At 45.8% G+C, this 21,618-nt stretch overlaps 2 protein-coding genes across 6 annotated transcripts in view; one reads left to right on the top strand and one right to left on the bottom strand.

Moving 5' to 3' along the window:
* Positions 1-608, bottom strand: part of B3GNT5 (UDP-GlcNAc:betaGal beta-1,3-N-acetylglucosaminyltransferase 5) — a 48,255-nt gene extending 47,647 nt beyond the window's left edge. Inside the window, exon 1 of the mRNA XM_082251886.1 lies at positions 514-608. The gene's annotated coding sequence lies outside the window, so the exon portion shown is untranslated. The remainder of the gene's footprint in view (positions 1-513) is intronic.
* The window catches only part of MCF2L2 (MCF.2 cell line derived transforming sequence-like 2), a 529,158-nt gene that overhangs the window by 343,633 nt on the left and 163,907 nt on the right, over positions 1-21,618 (top strand). The window lies entirely within an intron of this gene.

Genomic DNA, 21,618 nt, shown 5'->3' with positions numbered 1-21,618 from the left:
TTCTTATATGGATGGATTGGGTATAGATGGATAATATCCTCCTCTTCTTATATGGATGGATTGGGTATAGATGGATAATATCCTCCTCTTCTTATATGGATGGATTGGGTATAGATGGATAAAGGATTGGTAATGAAATGTCTGGAAAGGCCAGGCAGTGTCCAGGTTGTCACACTGTAAAGGCTCCTCTCCCTGAGATCTCATAGGGATGGGGCTGTGGGGAGGGTAGAGGTGACAGACACGTCCATCCACTCTCCTGCTCGGGTGACGTTGTCTCTCATCAGGTTTTGTCACCTGTGGTTAGTTAGCAACGTGTTCAAACACAGCCGGAGCTTCCCGTACACACCGTCCTATACAGAGAGACGGACCCCCTCCCCCCCACTGATAAAACGCACCTGGCCACCCTCCTCAGTACCGAACATCTAATTTATGTATAACAATAACCCCACCAGCAAACTACACAAAGTCCTCTCATGCCTGGGGATACAAACTCCCGTACAAGTTGTGTCTTACCGGAATGTGGGTGATATAGTATCCCGGAGCTCTTCTCACACAACTTTCCGTTCCTGCGACTACTACCGACTGCCAGCGACACCGACACCGCCTCCTCACTCATCACTTTACCACACGGAGCACACACAGCGGCCGCCGTCCGTCACGTGACCCAGCCCTCCCAAACACACACATTGGAGGTGAGGAACATAGACAGCCCTGAGGAGCCTGCACTGCGGGTGATACAGAGGGATTATTATCAACCGGCGTCTGACAGGTTTACAATGGTGCTCATTTACACTGGATATCTATATACAGGCACATTTTTTAATCAGAGTATAATAAACTCCTGGTTTATTAATCTGGTCCGTTAAGTTGCAGAGGGGGCTGTTTATCAGTTTCAGCTGTTGTGGTAGTAATGAAATTTACAACAGGGGCACTAGATTGGCAACAAGGAGACTACCTTCAAAACAGGAATGGAAAAACAAACAAAAAAAATACAAAACAGGAGCACACTAACATTTTTTTCCCCTACTCATCTTTTCTGACTGTTTCTCAGTAGTTTTGCTACTGAAAAAGTCAGCGTCATTACTGGTAGCATGAGGAGATAACTGGACCCTATAGAGCAGGGTTTCTGAACCGCTTGCCGACCGCCGCACGACTATTTACTGCGGCGGTCAGCCCCTCACAGGCAAAGCGACGTAAGACTACGTCGCTAGCCTGTGAGGCTCTAGGGAGCGATCTCCCGTGCGGTCACGGACCCCCCCACGCATGTGCCCGGCGGACCCAATGTCCACCGGTCACTCGCGATCGTCCGTTAGTCCCCATTCACACTAGCGCGACTTGTCAGGCGACTTGCTCGCCTGACAAGTCGCGGTGGGTCGCCTGCCATTGATTAGCACAGGACCCGTTCTAATAGGAGCGACACAAGTCGCTCCGACTTAGAAAAAGGGTCCTGTACTACTTTTGGGGCGACCTGGAGGCGACTTGCATTGACTTCAATGATATGAAGGTCGCCCCGGCAAGTCGTGTCGCCCGTGTGTGAATGGGCGCTTACACCGGAAGAAAGGCAGGCGGCTAATGTAAACAAAGCCACCTGTCATTCTTCCCTGTGTAAGAATAGAGATCACACGGTTCTACTATGTAGGACCGTTGATCTCTGTTCTTACACTAGTAGCCACAGCCAATCACAGTTAGAAACACACCCCTAGGGACACACTTAACCCCTCCATCTCCAATAAAGTTAACCCCTTCCCTGCCAGTGTCATTTTTACAGTAACAGTGCATATATATAGCACTGATTACTGCAGTAATGTCACTGGTAACCCCAAAAGTGTCAAAAATGTCAGTCAAGGGTCCGATCTGTCCGCCACAATGTCGCAGTCCCGCAAAAAAATCGCAGATCACCGCCATTACTCGTTAAAAAAAAAAAAACAACAAAAATTACAAAAATCTTTCCCTTAGTTAGTAAACGCAATAACTTTTGCGCAAACCAATCAAAATACGCTTTTTGCGATTTTTTTTTTTTACCAAACATATGTAGCATAAAACAAATTGGTCAAAAATGTTAAAAAATTTTGATTTTTACATTTTTTTGGGGGGGAATTTCATATAAAAAAAATGTGAAAAATATTGTTATTTTTGCAAAATTGACGCTCTTTTTTTGTTTATAGCGCAAAAAGTAAAAATCGCAAAGGTGATCAAATACCACCAAAAGAAAGCTCTGTTTGTGGGGAAAAAACGGACGTCAATCTCATTTGGGTACAGCTTTGCACGACCGCGCAATTGTCCGTTAAAGTCACGCAGTGCTGAATCGCAAAATAGGGCCTTGTCAGGAAGGGGGTAAAATCTTCCGGGGCTTAATTGGTTAACCCATCAGCAGGACCGGTATCTGCTCCTTTGTGCAAGGAGGAACAGGATGAGCACTGCCAGAGCCTTACAAAATTGCCTCCAGCAGGCCACTGGTGTGAATGTCTCTGACCAAACAATCAGAAACAGACTTAATGAGGGTGGCCTGAGGAACCAACACCCTCTAGTGGGCCCTGTGCTCACGCCCGTCAACGTGGAGCTTCATTGGCATTTGCCATTGAACACCAGAATTGGCAGATCTGCCACTGGCGCCCTGTGCTCTTCACAGATGAGGGCAGGTTCACCCTGAGCACATGTGGCAGACGTGAAAGGGTCTGGAGAAGCCGTGGAGAATGTTATGCTGCCTTTAAAGTCATTCAGCATGACCGGTTTGGTGGTGGGTCAGTGATGGTCTGGGGAGGCATATCCATTGAGGGACACACAGACCTCTACAGGCTAGATAATGGCACCCTGACTGCCATTAGGTATCGGCAGAGGCGTAACTAGAACCTTCAGGGCCCTGATGCAAGAAACCATGAAGGGCCCCCCAGACCCCTGGCCGGGGCCCTTACCTTCAAGCCCAGGGCTCTTCCCACTAATCCTGGGGCTCTTTACACTCGTTGCATGGCCTTTTATTACGGTCCCGCAGCAGGATTCTTTCACAAGTTCTGCAGTGGGCCCCCTTCCTGCAATCTTGTGGGCCCCCTTCCTGCAATCTTGGGGCCTCCCCACAGTGGTGCAATGCCAGGGTCCGGTCGCAAGTGTGACCTTTGCGATCCTGGAAGTTCACCCACTGGTTTGCTACCGGGCCCCCTGGAGCATGGGGCCCGGTAGCGATTGCAACCCCTGTAGTTACGCCCCTGGGTATCGGGATGAAATCCTTGGACCCATTGCCAGACCCTATCTTGGTGCAGTGGGTCCTGGGTTCCTCCTGGTGCAGGACAATGCCCGGCCTCATGTGGCGAGAGTATGCAGCCAGTTCCTGGAGGATGAAGGAATTGATACTATTGAATGGCCCCCATGCTCACCTTACCTAAATCCAATAGAACACCTCTGGGACATTATGTTTCAGTCCATCTGATGCCGCCAGGATGCACCTTAGTCTGTTCAGGAGCTCAGTTATGTCCTGATCCAGATCTGGGAGGAATTTCCCCAGGACACCATCCATCTTCTCATTAGGAGCATGCCTGAGGTTGTCAGGCATACATACAAGCACGTGGGAGCCATATAAACTTCTGAGTACTATTTTGAGTTGCTGCAATGAAATTTCAGCAAAATGGACTAGTCTGCTGCATCGTTTTTTCACTTTTGTTCGGGGTGTCTTTGAATTTAGCCCTCTGTAGGTTGATAATTTTCATTTCCATCAAACGATGTGGCATCCTTTCCTTCCTAACACATTACCCAGTCCATACCAGTATAAATATCCAGAATGATAATTTTTCCCCATTGAGATGTGATGTGTTTTCAAAGTGTTACTTTAATTTTTTTAAGCAGTGTATATATAATATTACTAAAAGTATTGGGACACCTGCCTTTATACACACATGAACTTTAATGACATCCCAGTCTTATGCTGGCCATACATGCACAGAATTTTGCCCAAAACTTGACATTTTAGAAAAGATCGTTTGACATTCGTGCCGTTAGTGAACCCAACCTTACCGACATTTCGACCATGGGCCTATTAATGTTAATGGATCTGGAGCGAAAACTTTTAGGGTCCTTTCACACCCGTTTGCATGTCAATGGGATTGCGGATGACATCCGATTTGCGTCCTTTCCGTTCAGGTCCATTTTTTGAGACAGAAGAGAACTCTATTTTTCTTCCGTTTAAAAAAACGGAACGGACACAAAAACGGATGTCAGCGGTGTCATCTGCTGACATCTGCAATCCCATAGACATACATTATGGCCGTTTATCATCCGCAAACGGATGGGATGATGAACGGACAAACGGAACGGACCCTCCAAAAGTGCATCCGTGTCCGTTTAAAGAAAAAAAAAAGTCACTGAAAAAACTGAACGGACCGCGTGAAAGGACCCTTATTGTTTCAACTACAGTGTATATGTGTATTTTACTGTATATTTGAAACAAAAATAATATTCTGTCATATGTTTTTATTGCCATCGAACGATCACTACAAACATGGAAACATTCATATAAACAAGTTTATTTTGTCAGTTAGAGGACAGTTAGTGGACAATTCGCTTTTGACTGATGGATTATTGTTCAGTCTGCAAACAGCCGAAATTCTGTATGTGTATGGCCAGCATTGGTCTGTAGGGTTTAATATTGAGTTGGCTCACAATTTGCATCTCTAACAGCTTCAACTCTTCTGGGAAGGATGTTCACAAGGTTTAGGAGTGTATCTATGGGAATGTTTTTATCATTCTTCCAGATGCGCATTTGTGAGGTCAGGCACCGATGTTGGAGAGCTGAAGCAGTTATAGCTGCAAAGGGTGGGCCAACTTAATATTGAAAACCAAACACTATGGGGGATACAACTTATTAATTAATAACACCGTTGTCTAAAGCACCATGTTGGTGTTCTGCTCATAAAACCATTGGGCAAAGCAAACGATCAGATTATTGTATGATCGCTTCGAAAGTTGTATTTTTCAATTGTACGATTTTCTGATCGTGTGTACCGGCCTTAAACCCCTCCATGTTTTATTGCCCATCAAATGCTCCCCTTTGTGCTGAGGCAGCAGCCAGAGGTGTACACATGCCTCAGCTATAATGACTTGCACTGGGACCATAGAAGGAATTTATACCCACTGTCGCTCACAGAGCGTTACTCATTCAAGTGAATGGGGCTGCGCCGCAACCATGCACAACATGCACGATTGCAGCATAGATGTCCGATATTTTGAAGGTTAAAACAGGCGTTGAGGAGGCATTGTCTGTTGCTGTCTGAAGAGCGATCTGATCATGGATCACGCTTCAAACAGCAAAGCAAGAGTAAACGAGCCATAAAAAAAATGTTTTTTGTGGGGGGGGGGGGGTAGGGAATTATCCTTCCTGTGATATGTTCTATGTGTGCCCACAGTGTTCTGTATTGCCTCCTGTGTGTACACCAGGGCCATTTTGACTGATATGGATACAGAGACCACCTGTCTACATGGTGTGCATCATACCTCCCAACTTTGTGAGATGGGAACGAGGGACACCTATTGTGTCCTGGGGTATTTCCTCCCAGATCTGGACCAGGGCATCACTGAGCTCCTGAACATACTGAGGTGCAACCAGGTGGCTTCAGATGGATCAAAACATAATGTCTCAGAGGTGTTCTATTGGATTTAGGTAAGGTGAGCGTGGGAACCATTCATTGGTATCAATTCCTTCATCCTCCAGGAAGTGGCTGCATACTCTCGCCACATGAGAGGCATTGTCGTGCACCAGGAGGAACCCAGGACCCACTGCACCAGCATATAGGGTTCGACAATGGGTCCAAAGTTTTCATCCTAATACCTAATGGCAGTCAGGGTCCCATTGTCTAGCCTGTAGAGGTCTGTGAGTTCCTCCATGGCTATGTCTCCCCAGACCATCACTGACCCACCACCAAACCAGTCATACTAAACAATGTCACTGGCAGCATAACGTTCTCCACGGCTTCTCTGGACCCTTTTACATCTGTCACATGTGCTAAGGGTAAACCTGCTCTCATCTGTGAAAAGCACAGGGCGCCAGTGGCAGACCTGCCAATTCTGGTGTTCAATGGTAAATGCCAATCAAGCTCCATGGTGTCGGGCAGTGAGCACAGGGCCCACTTAAGGATGTTGGGCCCTCAGGCCACCCTCATGAAGTCTGTTTCTAAATGTTTGGTCAGAGACATTCACACCAGTAGCCTGCTAGAGGTCATTTTGTAGGGCTATGGGAGTGCTCATCCTGTACCTTCTTACACAAAGGTAGCAGATAACAGTCCTGCTGATGGGTTAAGGATCTTCTTTGGCCCTGTCCTGCTCTCCTAGAGTAACCGCCTGTCTCCTGGAATCTTCTTCATGCTCTTGAGACTGTGCTGGGAGAAACCGCAAACCTTCTGGCCATGGGCATCCGCAGAACTTTTTTCAGAGTGGTGGGGGGCATCATTTTAAGGCCACCCGTGCTCCGCCCCTTTTTGACAATGTCATGAAGGGGTGGGGCTTGTCATTATCAAATAAAGGGCAGGCATGCAAAGATTTGAGAAACCTGATGCAAAAGCTTAATAGAAGGATCAATCTGCCATTGTCTGATTAGAAATTTCTAATCTTTTTTTTTGGTTTATTGAATGCACCACATTATTTATACACACATGACCAAGGCTCTACAACTGAATTATAAAAAAGACACATGTAGAATCTGCATTTGGTGTTAACAAATGACAAATAAAATATATGATAAATGTATTAACTTAAATATATTAAAATAAATAACAGTAAGAGTCCATTCACAATGCCGCGACTTGTGAGGCGACTTGTGTGCCCTCAAGTCGCCCCAATTCATTTGACATAACAAATACCATGTAAATCAATGAGAGCCGTTTTAATTGGCACTACTGAAGTCGCTCCGACTTCAGAAAAGGGTCCTGTACTACTTTGAGGCGACTTGTATCCAACTTGTCCCAATAGACTTCAATGGGAGTCGCCTCCAAGTCGGATCCTTATCTTATTTGAAGCGACTTGTGATCCGACTTTGCAGGAAGAAGAAGGAAAATTAGCCAGGCATTCCCCACATTGCAGCCATGCCTACAGTTCCTATATACCAATATCTCTGCCTGGTCTGTGTGAGTGGCACTGGTGGACACTGATTCGTGGCACTGATACGTGGCACTGATATGTGGCACTGGTGGACACTGATACGTGGCACTGATACGTGGCACTGGTGGACACTGATTTGTGGCACTGCTACGTGGCACTGGTGGACACTGATTCGTGGCACTGCTACGTGGCACTGATACGTGGCACTGGTGGACACTGATTTGTGGCACTGCTACGTGGCACTGATACGTGGCACTTGTGGACACTGATTCGTGGCACTGATACGTGCCACTGGTGGACACTGATTTGTGGCACTGATACGTGGCACTGGTGGACACTGATTCGTGGCACTGCTACGTGGCATTGATACGTGGCACTTGTGGACACTGATTCGTGGCACTGATACGTGGCACTGATACGTGGCACTGGTGGACACTGATTCGTGGCACTGATACGTGGCACTGATACGTGGCACTGGTGGACACTGATTCGTGGCACTGATATGTGGCACTGGTGGACACTGATTCGTGGCACTGCTACGTGGCACTTATACGTGGCACTGGTGGACACTGATTCGTGGCACTGATACGTGCCACTGGTGGACACTGATTTGTGGCACTGATACGTGGCACTGGTGGACACTGATTCGTGGCACTGCTACGTGGCATTGATACGTGGCACTGGTGGACACTGATTCGTGGCACTGATACGTGGCACTGATACGTGGCACTGGTGGACACTGATTCGTGGCACTGATACGTGGCACTGATACGTGGCACTGGTGGACACTGATTCGTGGCACTGCTACGTGGCACTGATACGTGGCACTGGTGGACACTGATTCGTGGCATTGCTACGTGGCACTTATACGTGGCACTGGTGGACACTGATTCGTGGCACTGATACGTGGCACTTGTGGACACTGATTCGTGGCACTGATACGTGGCACTGGTGGACACTGATTTGTGGCACTGATACGTGGCACTGGTGGACACTGATTCGTGGCACTGCTATGTGGCATTGATACGTGGCACTTGTGGGCACTGATTCGTGGCACTGATACATGGCACTGGTGGACACTGATTCGTGGCACTGATACGTGGCACTGATACGTGGCACTGGTGGACACTGATTCGTGGCACTGCTACGTGGCACTGCTACGTGGCACTGATACGTGGCACTGGTGGACACTGATTCATGGCACTGATACGTGGCACTGGTGAACACTGATTCGTGGCACTGATACACGGCACTGATACACGGCACTGGTGGACACTGATTCGTGACACTGCTACGTGGCACTGATACGTGGCACTGGTGGACACTGATTTGTGGCACTGCTACGTGGCACTGATACGTGGCACTGGTGGACACTGATTCGTGGCACTGATACGTGGCACTGATACGTGGCACTGGTGGACACTGATTCGTGGCATTGCTACGTGTCACTGCTACGTGTCACTGATACGTTGCACTGGTGGATACTGATTTGTGGCACTGCTACGTGGCACTGGTGGACACTGATTCGTGGCACTGATACGTGGCACTGATACGTGGCACTGGTGGACACTGATTCGTGGCACTGCTACGTGGCACTGATACGTGGCACCGGTGGACACTTAGTGTGAGAAAAGGGATATGCAGTGTAGTTAGGGTACTATATACCACTATAGTTAGATTCAATAATCTAGTTTCTGTAGGGAAAGTGTTAAGTGTCAGGGTGACCGTAGTGTAGTTTAGGGTGAACTGACTCTGACTGCTGTGCCAGGGTGACAGAACTCATCCATGTCAGGGTGACCGCCATAAGAAAAAGATCATTTTTCTTAGAATTATTAGTAGAGCAGGGATAGGGCTCCGCTCCTTTTATGCCAGGGTGACAGAACTCATCTATGTCAGGGTGACCGCCATAAGAAAAAGATAATTTCTCTTAGAATTATTAGTAGAGCAGGGATAGGGCTCCGCTCCTTTTACACCTGGGCGTTTTTGTTTCAGGCGTTTATTGGGCTTTTTTGTGGACGTCTTTGGAGGCAGGCATGACATCTGAACTTCTGTGTAGGGGTATATATACACACACACATATATGTATATATACACATACGCACATATAGGTGTGAAAGTAGCGGAACCCCATCCGTGCGCTAATGAAATTATTTGCAGGGATGTGGCTCCGCTCCTATCACACCTATATGTGTGTATGTGTATATATATACATATATGTGTCTGTGTATATATACCCCTACACAGAAGTTCAGATGTTATGCCTGCCTCCAAAGACGCCCAAAAAATGCCCAATAAACGCCTGAAACAAAAACGCCCAGGTGTGAAATCAGCGGAGCCCTATCCCTGTGCTTCTAAAAATTTGAAGAAAAATTATCTTTTTTTTTCTGGTTCTGTACAGGCTACAGAGCTGAAACTTCACAGGTACACTTTTTAGACCCCCCCCCCCCCCAGACACTAAGTCCAAAGAAATATAATTTTTTTTTTTTTTAATAATTTTTTCAATAATTGGCTCTCTATCAAAAATGACAATTTTTAAGAATTATTTTTGTGTGATTGAGCATGACCCAGAACCATATTCTGATATGCCAAATACAAAGTCGTCTATCATACAAGTCGCGCTGAATACGCGCTGAAGTTGCGCTGAAAGTCACGCTAACAAGTCGCCCCTTATGAGGCGACTTAGAGGTCGCGGTAGTGTGAACCGGCTCTTAGTATATTAACTTAAATATTTATATAACTGTTCTCATCCAATTTAGAAAAAAAAAAACATATAACCTTTAACTGAATATCTGTTGCAGGTTAGGAACTGCAAACCACTACACTCTTGCTCAACTTTAACAATCACATTTTTCAATGAGTAGTTTTGTACAATTTTTGTTCACTGGTTAGTGATCTCGAAAAAGAAACTGTAAACGTCTGTGGTCCTGTGAAAATGTATCAATTACTTTATCAATCAGTTGTTGTTTGTTTTCAGCAATTTTTGCTCTATGTAGGCTCATCATGCACTAACCCGATAATCGATCATCTGCCATTGTTGACCTCAGCCAGGTTTTCACCCTCCTCATTGTGCTGAAAGACCGTTCCACTGTACAAGTGGTCACTGGTAATGTCAGGGCAATGATAATTGCTTGCTGGACTGATGGAAATAAATCTGTGTGGTTTAGCAAATCCAGAAATCCATTATCAAACTGCTCATCCTTCAATGACCAGATCTCAAACCACTTGACTGCTTCGGCTTCCAGGTTTTCAATGCCGTACATTTCTTTGATGTCTGCAATATGGCATTTGTATTGCTCAAGTGTCATTTTTGCCATTTGTCTTGGGTAAAGTGAGAACAGACTGAAATGTTTCTTGTTTTCATTTCCAAACCGGCTTTCTAATGATGCAATGATTGAGTCCATGTATGGCACATAGATAGACTGACGATAGTATTCTTCCACAGAAGAGGAACCAAAATTAGAACGAAATACCTGCCTACCACACTGTCTAAAACACAAAGTTCGATGTTCAATTTTTCCGCCATTGTTTGAACATTTAAAAATATTTCCTTAAATTGTTCTTCTGCTTTTTCTCTGTGATCGGGGAACACAGTCAGAAGGTCTTGCACTTGATTACACACGTTGAGGATATCGGGCTGAACAGCTTGGAGAGCCTGACTTACTGATTCCAATCTTGAGGAGTATTTTGAAATGATGGTGAAGCAAAAGAGGAAGCTCACTGTATTTGAAGAACATTGCAATTGATATGCATCCTGACGTGTTTTCCCTGATGCTGTAGTGGCCAGTAAGCTTAATTGATTAAAAATATCTTCAAAGTTTGAGCTAAAAATTCGAATGCTTTTGTATTTGGCTTTCCATCGTGTTTCACTCAGCAATGGCACATTAGGAATAAGAGATCTTCTTTTTGGACTCTCACGGAAAAACTTGATGATGGCTTTCACTGTGCCAATATAATTCCGTATATCAGGAATAGGGATGATCCAACTTTTGAAAAGTTCGGTTCGACCAGAACACCCAAACTTCCAGAAAGTTGAAATCAATGGGACCTGAACTTCGGTAAACAAAAAACACCATTTTGAAGCCCTAAAACCCAATAAATGCCCCTAAAAAGTGCCTAGGGTTCTGGGTCATGCGCCAGGGACTATTAATCACACAAAAAAAAGTTCTTAAAAATTGTTGTTTTTGATAGAGAGACAATTATTGAAAAAAATATTTAAAAAAATTAAAAAAATGTCCTTGGATTTAGTGTCTGGGGGGTCAAAAAGGTGTACCTGTGAAGTTTCAGCTCTGTAGCATGTCCAGAACGAGAAACAAAAAGATTGTTTGTATTTGAATTGCAGTAGAGCAGGCATAGGGCTCCGCTATTTTCACACCCGGCCGTTTTTGTTGCAGGCGTTTATTGGGCTTTTTTGTGGACGTCTTTGGAGGCAGGCATGACATCTGAACTTTTGTGTAGGGGTATATGTACACACACACATATATGTATATATACACATACACACATATAGGTGTGATAGGAGCGGAGCCCTATGCCTGCAAATAATTTAATTAGCGCAGGCATAGGGTTCTGCTACTTTCACACCTATATGTGTGTATGTGTATATATACATATATGTGTGTATTTATACCCCTATACAGAAGTTCAGATGTTATGCCTGCCTCCAAAGATGCCCAAAAAATGCCCAAAAAAAACGCCTGCAACAAAAACGCCCAGGTGTGTTTTTGCAGACGTTTTTTTGGGCATTTTTTGGGCGTCTTTGGAGGCAGGCATAACATCTGAACTTCTGTATAGGGGTATATATACACACACACATATATGTATATATACACATACACACATATAGGTGTGATAGGAGCGGAGCCCTATGCCTGCAAATAATTTCATTAGCGCAGGCATATGGTTCGGCGGACTTGTCACTGCTGACATCTGTTGCTCCATAGGGGTGCATGGAGTATCCGATCAGGTCCGCCTGAGAAACTGACAGGCAGATCGGATCGGAAAGCCTGTGTGAAAAGGACTTAAGACACCAATATCCCATTCCCTAGGATTAATATCCTTCACTTTAAATCGCCAATCATGTTGTGTGAGTTAGTGGCAGTGCCTCTGGCCCTGACGGTGTCTTATCATGGCTGATGGCTCATGCCATTTGCCATTAGTTCTACATCTTCTTCTGAGTCTGATATTCAGTAGGTAGGTAGCCACAATTATTAGACATTTTTCTGCATATCCTGAGTCTGACATTCAGTAGGTAGGTAGCCACAAACATTAGACATTTTTCTGCATAATCTGAGTCTGACAATCAATTAGACGTTTTGTTCTACATCTTCTTCTGAAAAATTTTCAGAAGATTTAGAAGTAAATGACATTAGTAAATACAGCTGGTACTTGTCGTCCTTCAGGCTGTATAGATCTACTCATTATAACAGTATATAGCTGCAGTAGATGTAATATTTATGTACAGAAATTAGAGATCTGTGACTATAGGTTCAGCAAACAGGATCCCAGGCGCAGCTGCTACTTGTAGTCCCCCAGGCTGTATAGATCTATTCACTATAATATTAGATGTCATATGTCTGTTTTACAATTAGAGATTAGTGACTCTATAAGCAAAGCAGACAGGACCCCAGGTGCATTAGGTACTTGTAGTCCATCAGGCTGTACAGATCTGCTCACTATGGTATTATATAACAGCAGTAGATGTCTTATGTGTGCAGTACAAAGGGAGATCTGGAGCTCTATAGGCTTAGCAGACAGGATCCCTGGTGCAGCTGGTACCCGTAGTCCTCCAGGCTGTATAGATCTGCTCACTATAATATTACATAACAGCAATAGATGTAGTATGTCACATGTCAGTATTTAGTAAATGTCTAATTGATTTTCAGTGACATGACAGCGACAATAAGACTTACTCTTCACCGCTCAGGTAACGTGTCAGGTCACTCACTCCGAGTCCCGCTTCCTCTCCTGCCTCCTCTCCAGGGAACGCTAAGGCTCCTCTCTCCTCCGCGGGCCGCAGCTCCGCCCCTTGCTGACTGACATCAGCAGCAGCCAGCAGGGAATCCCCGGCCCGCCCTCTGTAGCTGTCGGAAGGGCAGCACAGGACGAGGACGGGGAGAGGAGAGAGCCAGAGTCGGCTGGCGGGCGGATCAGCGCTGCGCTGCTGAACAAAGGCAAAAAGATATTTGTGTGTGTGTGAAATCAAGCCGATATTGCAGGGGGGGGGGCACTTGCCCCCCTTGCGGACGCCCATGCTTACCTAAAAATGAAGCCCCCTGCAGTGCCGCCCGCTCATCAACAGGACGGCTGACATGTTCGGCCGTCTTGCTTCCTGGATCGCGTCTTCCGGCCATCTGATTTGCCGGAGGCACGATTACATGGGTGGCCGTTCCTTCAGAGCGCATGCACCGATGACGTAATCGGCTGCATGCACTTTAAATATCTCCTAAACGGTGCAAGTTTAGGAGATATTTATAGCACCTATAGGTAAGCCTTAATATAGGCTTATCTATAGGTAAAAGTCTTTAAAGTGGGTTTACAACCACTTTAATAAGAAATAAGCATCCACCAGAAGGTAAGGCGGCAGGTAATTGGTTAAAGCTAGGGCTGCATGGGTGATTTTTCATGCAATCAGTCATCTGTGTTAAAGAAAGTGGAAAAACAACCTATCTGCTGTTAGAATCATTCAGAAAAAAAAACTACAGAAGGGACTCTGTGGTCATGCTATTGTATCGTATTTTTCATTTCTTATTTTGTGCATAGTTTCATAATAAGATATATGCCAAACCAGGTTTGGAGTGTGGAAGGATAAGAAGTTCTTTCAGGTTCTTTGCTGCTATCTGGGGCTCCAATTGAAAGATTTACCATACTTCCTGTCCTGCTGACACCAGACAGAAAGTAAGGGAAAAATCTGCACAGATAGGGATAAACATCTGATAGGGGTTCTAGTCTTCCCCTACTCTACTAAAGAAAAACATTTTTATCTATCTTCCTGTCTGTTGAAATCGCCAGCAGGACAGGATTTAATGGCAAGAGCCCCAAATAGCAGTAAAAACCTTAAGGCATTATAACCCTTGCAACTCTATCTGAAAAAAAAAAATCAACATATACTTTTACACTTTAAGGTTTGGTTCACACTGGTGCGACTTACCATGCCAAGTCGCACCCTATTTGTGCCTATGGAACCGTTCAAATTGGTGCGACTGAGACACAGATTTTACGTGCAACTTGCATAGACATCTGTGCATGAAGACGCGCAGATGTCGGTAAGGCACACATGAAACCCCACTGATCGGCAGCTTTGAAATCACGCTGGAGTAGTGCGATTTCAAAGCTGCATTCAGCGTGAATCCAGGCTTACTGTCACCAACGTAATTTAATGACCAACATAACTAATAAGTCAATAGATTAGCAGCATGTTAACAACTTGCAATATTACTCATGCTTATGTGTAAGTTCCATTTAGGTCATTTATTTTACACCCCTGCGTGGGTAATACAACAATGCCTTATTGTTGTCTTGTGTGTCTGTTGTACTATTAGTACTTAAAAATTCAATAAAAAAAGATAAAACGCGCAGGCTGTCGGCTATATTGTAGAAATGATCCAGCAGCTATACAACTGCCGGTTACTTCTGTTGTGCTTTTATATGTACATTTGGCACCTTTTGGGGGGGAGGGGGGATCGGGTACCTGTTTTTGACAGGTACCCTGTCCCCACTTCCGTCGGACCTCGCCACGGCAAGGTACGTCAGAAATTCGGCCCCCTCCTCTTCCCTCCTCTTCCTCCTCGCACAGGCGGCAGCAGCATCTGACAGCCAATGGCTGCCATATCGGCTGCAGTGCTGACATCGCTGGACTCGAGGACAGGTAAGTGTCCTAAATATAAAAGTCAGCAGCTACAGCATGTGACTTTTCAATTCTCATTATGTAGGCGACTGCAGTTCTACTAGTTATAATCATTTAAAAAAATATTAACAAACACTGTCTCTTTAGGCCCCTTTCACAGGATTGGACCGATCAGGTGTGCCTGAAAAAACTGACAAGCAGACTTGATCGGGCCACTCATTCTACTCTATGGAGAGGGGGATGTCAGTGGAGATGTGTCCACTGACACCCGTCTGTCATCCGATCCGACAAGATCCACTTAAAACAGACAAATGGCGATATGTTCGACATCCGTCCAGCGGGTTGGATCGGATGGGATCAGATGAAAATGGACATGCTGTCCGTTTTTATCTGATCTCCCCATAGAAGAGAGCGGGACTCTGACAGGCCCGTTTCTGCACAGTGAGCAGAGACAGACCTGTCATCCACCTGCAAAGCAAGGATCAACGGAGTGATCCCCGCTGAGCTAGCGGAGTCCGCCGAGTGGATCCGCCCCGTGAGAAAGGGGTCTAAAGATGTTTTTCAGTCACCCTTTTTGTTGATGCTGGAAACAATATTACTATAAAATATGACAATAAAGATTGTAGAAAAAAATAAAACATGTCCCTTTATTTTCTGAAGCCAGAAATATAACAGTAATATTCAGTAATAAGGGTTCAGAGTTATTTACTAAAAGGTAAAATGTCGGAGAACTAAAAACAAACCGTGAAACAGTGGCTAAGGAGGACCTGAAGGAGGACTACATGTACTTTACAATTGACCAATAGGAAAGCGGTTGTTGGGGGTGGGATGTTCCAAATTCTGTATAAAAGTGTGTTGTGTACTTCCAATAAATGTCTTCCTGTTTGAACTTACATACAGCCTGCCTGGTGGTTGTTTTAATGGATTCCGAACGGCACATAGCTGTAGTTCGGATCCCGGAGCCTTGGATGAGCAAACCTTTAGACGTTGCGATCTGCAAGCTGACTCACTAGTAGCAGAGGAGTGTCGGGAGAGCGGAAGGGATCGAGCAAGGGTCTCGTTACATTGGTTGGCAGCAGTGGGATTTGCTCTCCAGTTACTGGGACACCAAACCACCACAGTCAATGACCAGCTATGCAGCATGCAGGAGAGCCATGCTGAAAGACTTACTTGAGAGACGTGGAGGGACCGGTGGGACAAAGAACAAGGCCACCCTGATCAGTGAGCTAGCCAAGATGGATCAGAGGGATGGTGATGAAGGCCCCTGGTCAGTTGAAGACTTGTTTCAGCAACGAGTTTGAGAGCGGTTGGCATTATATGGTGCTAACCCATCAGAGACCGCCCTACAGAATGCCATTAGAGACATCCAGCTGCAGGATGAGCGACAAGAGAAAGAACTAGAGTGACAAGAGAGAGAACGAGAGCGGCAACATGAGCAGAGAATGGCAGAAATACGGCAATCGGAAAAAACGCCTAAAGATGCAGCGACTTTCCGTAAGTTGCCCTTTCGGGCGTTCAAACTATTTAAGGAAGGAGAGGAGGAAATTGAAGCATTCCTGCAGGACTTTGAGAGACTATGCCTGATACATGAAGTACTGTCCCAAGATTGGGTCGTCTTACTGGCGAGTAATTTAACTGGCAGAGCGGCGGATGCATATCGGGCCCTGGAGGACGAGGACGCTAAAGACTACGACCGGGTAAAAGAAGCTTTGCTAGCCCGATTTGCCATTACACCCGAAGCCAGCCGGATTAAGTTTTGAGAATCCTGGAAACAAACCAACACAACATAACTATATATATATAGAGAGAGAGAGAGAGAAATAGAGAAAGATGGAAATAGTGCGATGTAAAGAGACAGATGGAAAGAGAGAGAGGGATGGGGGAGAAAAGAACAAGTGAGAGAGAGAAGAAAGAAAGAATGGAGAGGGGTGAGAGATAGAGGAGAAATAGAGAGGGAAATTTGCAACTCAAAGTATACGTAACCCACGATAGTACCCACTAGCAGTACCCGCCAGCAGTACCCGCCAGCAGTATCAGCCAGCAGTACCAGCCAGCAGTAGCCACCACCAGTACCAGCCAGCAGTATCCACCAGCAGTACCCGTCAGCAGTGCCAGCCAGCAGTAGCCACCAGCAGTACCCGCCAGCAGTAGCCCCCAGCAGTACCAGTCAGCAGTAGCCACCACCAGTACCCACCACCAGTATCAGCCAGCAGTACTCACAAGCAGTACCCGCCAGCAGTACCCACAAGCAGTGCCCACCAGCATTACCCACCAGCAGTAGCCACCACCAGTACTAGCCAGCAGTACCCACTAGCAGTACCAGCCAGCAGTACCCACTAGCAGTACCCACAAGCATTACCCGCCAGCAGTACCAGCCAGCATTCCCACCACCAGTACCCACCAGCAGTGCCAGCCAGCAGTAGCCACCACCAGTACCCACCAGCAGTACCAGTCGCCAGTAGCTAGCCACCAGCAGTACCCACCAGCAGTACCCGCCAGCAGTACCAGCTAGCAGTACCAGGCAGCAGTACCAGCCAGCAGTAGCCACCACCAGTACCCACCAGCAGTACCAGCCAGTAGTAGCCACCCAGCAGTACCCACCAGCAGTACCAGGCAGCAGTACCCACCATGGATACCCTCCAGCAGTACCCACCAGCAGTACCAGCCAGCAGTAGCCACCCAGCAGTACCCACCAGCAGTACCAGCCAGCAGTAGTCACCACCAGTACCCACCAGCAGCATCAGCCAGCAGTACCCACCAGCATTACCCGCCAGCAGTACCAGTCAGCAGTAGCCACCACCAGTCCCAGCCTGCAGTACCCACCAGCAGTACAAGCCAGCAGTACCCAGCCAGCAGTACCCACCAGTATTTTCCACCAGCAGTATCAGCCAGCAGTATCTACCAGCAGTACCCGCCAGCAGTATCCACCAGCAGTACCCGCCAGTAGTACCTGCCAGTAGTACCAGCCCTGGAGGACAGCCAGTTAGCAGTTAGCAGCCACCAGCCATACCCGCCTGGGGGACAGCAGCAGCAGATACCCTCAGGAACCCAATTCACTCCACCAAAAAAAACAGAAGGGGATCTTTCCTCTTCTGTCTGGGCAGATCAGATTGGGGGGCCCATAGAGTAGAGCGGGCTGTGTCCGTGTCTGCTCTGCATATGCTGACATGGACCTGTCATCTGATCTGCCCGCTCCACTCATTGTGGCCTGCGAGACAGTTGCTAAAGTGGCCCTCGCTCCTCAAAAGGTATATATACTCGAACACACACACATTTTTTTTGAAAAATTCTTTTTATTAATTTTGTAACAAGAAAAATACAAGCAATGACAGTCACCAGTCCCTAACACGGCGGGACGGTACAACAACCCCCCCCGACCCACCCCTCCCACCCTCCCAACCCTGGCAGCTTAACCAACAGAACAGAGTAGAGTAGTGGGGCCCGGGGGCTGCTGGAGCAGTACATCCTGTCCAGACCGCCCCTCCAGCCCCAGAGGTGCAGGACACAAATAGCATACATGACAACTGAATCAGAACACAAAATCAGAAGTTGAAAGTAGGAGACATTCCCCGACTGAAAGAAAAGGACTAGTGAAAGAGACACTTTTTTATTTTTGAGGTGGGAGGTAGTAATCTTGGGTGAGTTCCCACACTTTATTTCCCAGGACTTGACCCCTGCTAGGAGCCCTAAATTTTGACCAGTGGTGGGGTAGGATTTTGAGGTCTTAGATTTTCCAAAACCAAATACTATGAGGAAAAACCTAAACACTTTCAATTTGTATGCAATCAGGCAGGCCCTTGCACTACATAGTTGAAGGTAAATCTACAGGAAATGTAATAACAAAATTATATAATGTAGAGCCAGCTTTAGTATATACAGTATATGTTACTGGAGGACAGCTTTTATTACCAGGGGTAGTGTCCCTTCTTCTATAGGCATAGGATATTCTGCAGTCTGTACTGACTCTGTGCCTCCGCACCGCTTACTGGAATGTATAAAGTGAAAAAGAAGCCTTCTATAAGCAATCCAGTCTCATCTTGAACCTGGCCCCCTGCTAAGCACTGTCCTTCATGAGTGGGTTCCTCTCCCTACCACACACTCACCAACAGTGCACTGAACATGGGGTCCCTTATTTAAAAGGTTCCCTCAACCAAGGTGGCCGCCGACGTCTGTTGAGAATTTGGTGTCCAATCAGACTACCTTCATCTCTCAAGGCACTGTACAAAATCTCTAAGTCCCAGTTCACGATGCGGGAACCAGCGTGATTCCAGTGCGGGTTCCCATAACGCATGTCACCTGTCGGCGTTTCACACTGACATCTTGTGAACCGTTGTGGGTGTTAATGCAAAGTTAATGACACCCCCAGATTGGTTCGCAGATGGCAGTGTGAACTGCCAAATGGTGTAGGAATAGGATTATTGCATGAGTGTAAACACCCATGCAATCCGATTGCAGTGCGGACCAAAAAAGGGTCCTTCACCATTTTGGTACGAATGCGAAGAAAATTCGCATCACACAGACATTGCATGTGATCTGCACAGCAGTGTGGTGCCAATCTCATGCAATGTCTAATATCGCACCAGTGTGAACACAGTCTAAAGGACTAATTTTCATACAAGACCTTCTTTTTCCTGCAATGATTGTGCAAAGCCACCTACTGGCAGGAAGGCTAACTGCACCTAACTACATGGGAGCTGTATCAAAGGACCCGGAAGAGACAGCTGGCCTCCTGGTGAAGTCACATGAGAAATTGGTGGCACAGAACCCTAAGGTCTTAGACAGTGTGGCAGCTAACCCTAGACAATACTGATTTGCTGGGTGGGTGAACAAGGTTTTGTAGACAAAGCGGGTAAAAAAAATGTACAGAGGGGGGTGAAGTTCCCCTTTAAGTCATGTGTAGCTCACAAGAAGACTCCAGAACTAGCAACAGAGGCAAATTGGTTGAGGTGGAATAGGTATGTATGACAAGGCGTACAGGGATTATTGAAGGATTGGACAATTATTGAACTGTTCATGGGCACGTTTTTCCATCAACAGAATACTCTGGACAATAGTTTCCTGTTTCTTTAGATAACACTGATGCCCTGAGTGTCTGCATGCATATCTGTGCATGTCTAAGTTCCAGTCTAGTTAATGAATATCCTTTGGAGTTCGGACCTTTGCCAAAAGACATCTAATGTTTCAGGGCTGCTTTATTCTTTTCCCTAACTGTTCTTTACCAAAACCAGACTAATTCACACAATGGTCACTCTAATCTGTACTGACCAAAGTATTGTTGTCAAAATACTTACAGATTTTACTTATTTGTTGCAAAAATTAAGATATACAGTAGATAGTATTCCTTTATTTCCAACTACTGCATACCAATTTTGTAGCAACAATAATATGCTAGCAGTAAAGTGTACAGTGTTAGCCAGATAATGGTAGAATAGTAAGTGTAGGCGATTTCTTTTGTTAGCTGATTATATTTTGGGGTGCACGTTTCAAAACCCCAACACACATGTTCATTGTATATGAAAGAATACGAGCTAACTAAGCCAACGGCAATCAATCTAGATGAGGGTACAGAGATGCAGACTAATGGGGAAAGGAATTTACAGTAACCATGTTGCTACAATTCAAGGCACCTCTCTTCTCTTTTATACTCAGTTGTGATGTGACTCTACTTGTATATCAAGACATTGCTTGTTTATCAAGTCAAAATTTATAATAAAAGTTTATAACTGTAGTTAAAATGAGTCCAGGCAATAAAGTGGTTTGAAATAAAGCTAGACAGTACTATGCAGACATAGTAAGGGCTCATGCCCATTGTCGTATAGTGTACATTCATATGTGTTTTCCCATCAGGTAGCCCACAGGAGCTGCATATAGTCGCCTGTAGAAGTCAATGGTTGTATGTGGCTATACATATGTATGCAAGTACCTGTGTAAACATGTGTAAAGCTCTGAATGTAAATTTCTGTGTCCAGAGTTGTTCTCCCATATGCATACATGTGTTTCTACAGGTACTTGTGTGTGAGCATGAGCCCAAATAGTACTTACCAATACCAACCCACACAAAGCATCTATCTACAGTATCTATTTATCTACACTATATTACCAAAAGTATTGGGATGCCTGCCTGTACACGCACATGAACGTTAATGTCATCCCAGTATTAGCATGTAGTGTTCTATTCAGGGCTTTTTTCAGCAGGAACGCGGGGGAACACAGTTACGGCACCTCCAGCACTGAATGTTTGTAATAGCAAGGGGTGTGCTGGAGGGTTTATTGATGCTGGCTCCTTGTGGATCTATTGTCACTGGTAGGGATCTGTTTTTGTGTGAGGATCTATTGTTGATGGTGGGGAATCTATTGTTGCTTGGGAGTTTTATGTTGCTAGTAGGGATTTGCTATTGAGGGAAATGTTTATTATTGCGGGCTCCTGGAGGGTCTATTGATGCTGTCTACTGGGAAATCTGTTGTTGCCGCTGGGGTTCTAATGTTGCTGGGGGTGGTATTTTGTTTTGGGTGGTCCATTGTTGCTTTGTGTGTGTGTGTGGGGGGGTTATCTATTGTTGTGTGGGGATCTATTGTTGCTTAGGGTGACCGAGTGTTGTTGGGGTGGGGTCCATTGTTGCTGTGGGAGCCTATTGCTGTGTGAAGGTTCTATTGTTGCTGGTCCCAGGGGATCTATTTTACTGCTTTTCTTGTTATTA

This window comes from Pelophylax lessonae, assembly GCF_965119305.1.
Source record: "Pelophylax lessonae genome assembly, chromosome: 3".
Taxonomy (NCBI): domain Eukaryota; kingdom Metazoa; phylum Chordata; class Amphibia; order Anura; family Ranidae; genus Pelophylax; species Pelophylax lessonae.
Note: the sequence above shows the minus strand (reverse complement) of the source record. Positions and strands in the feature narration are given on the sequence as shown.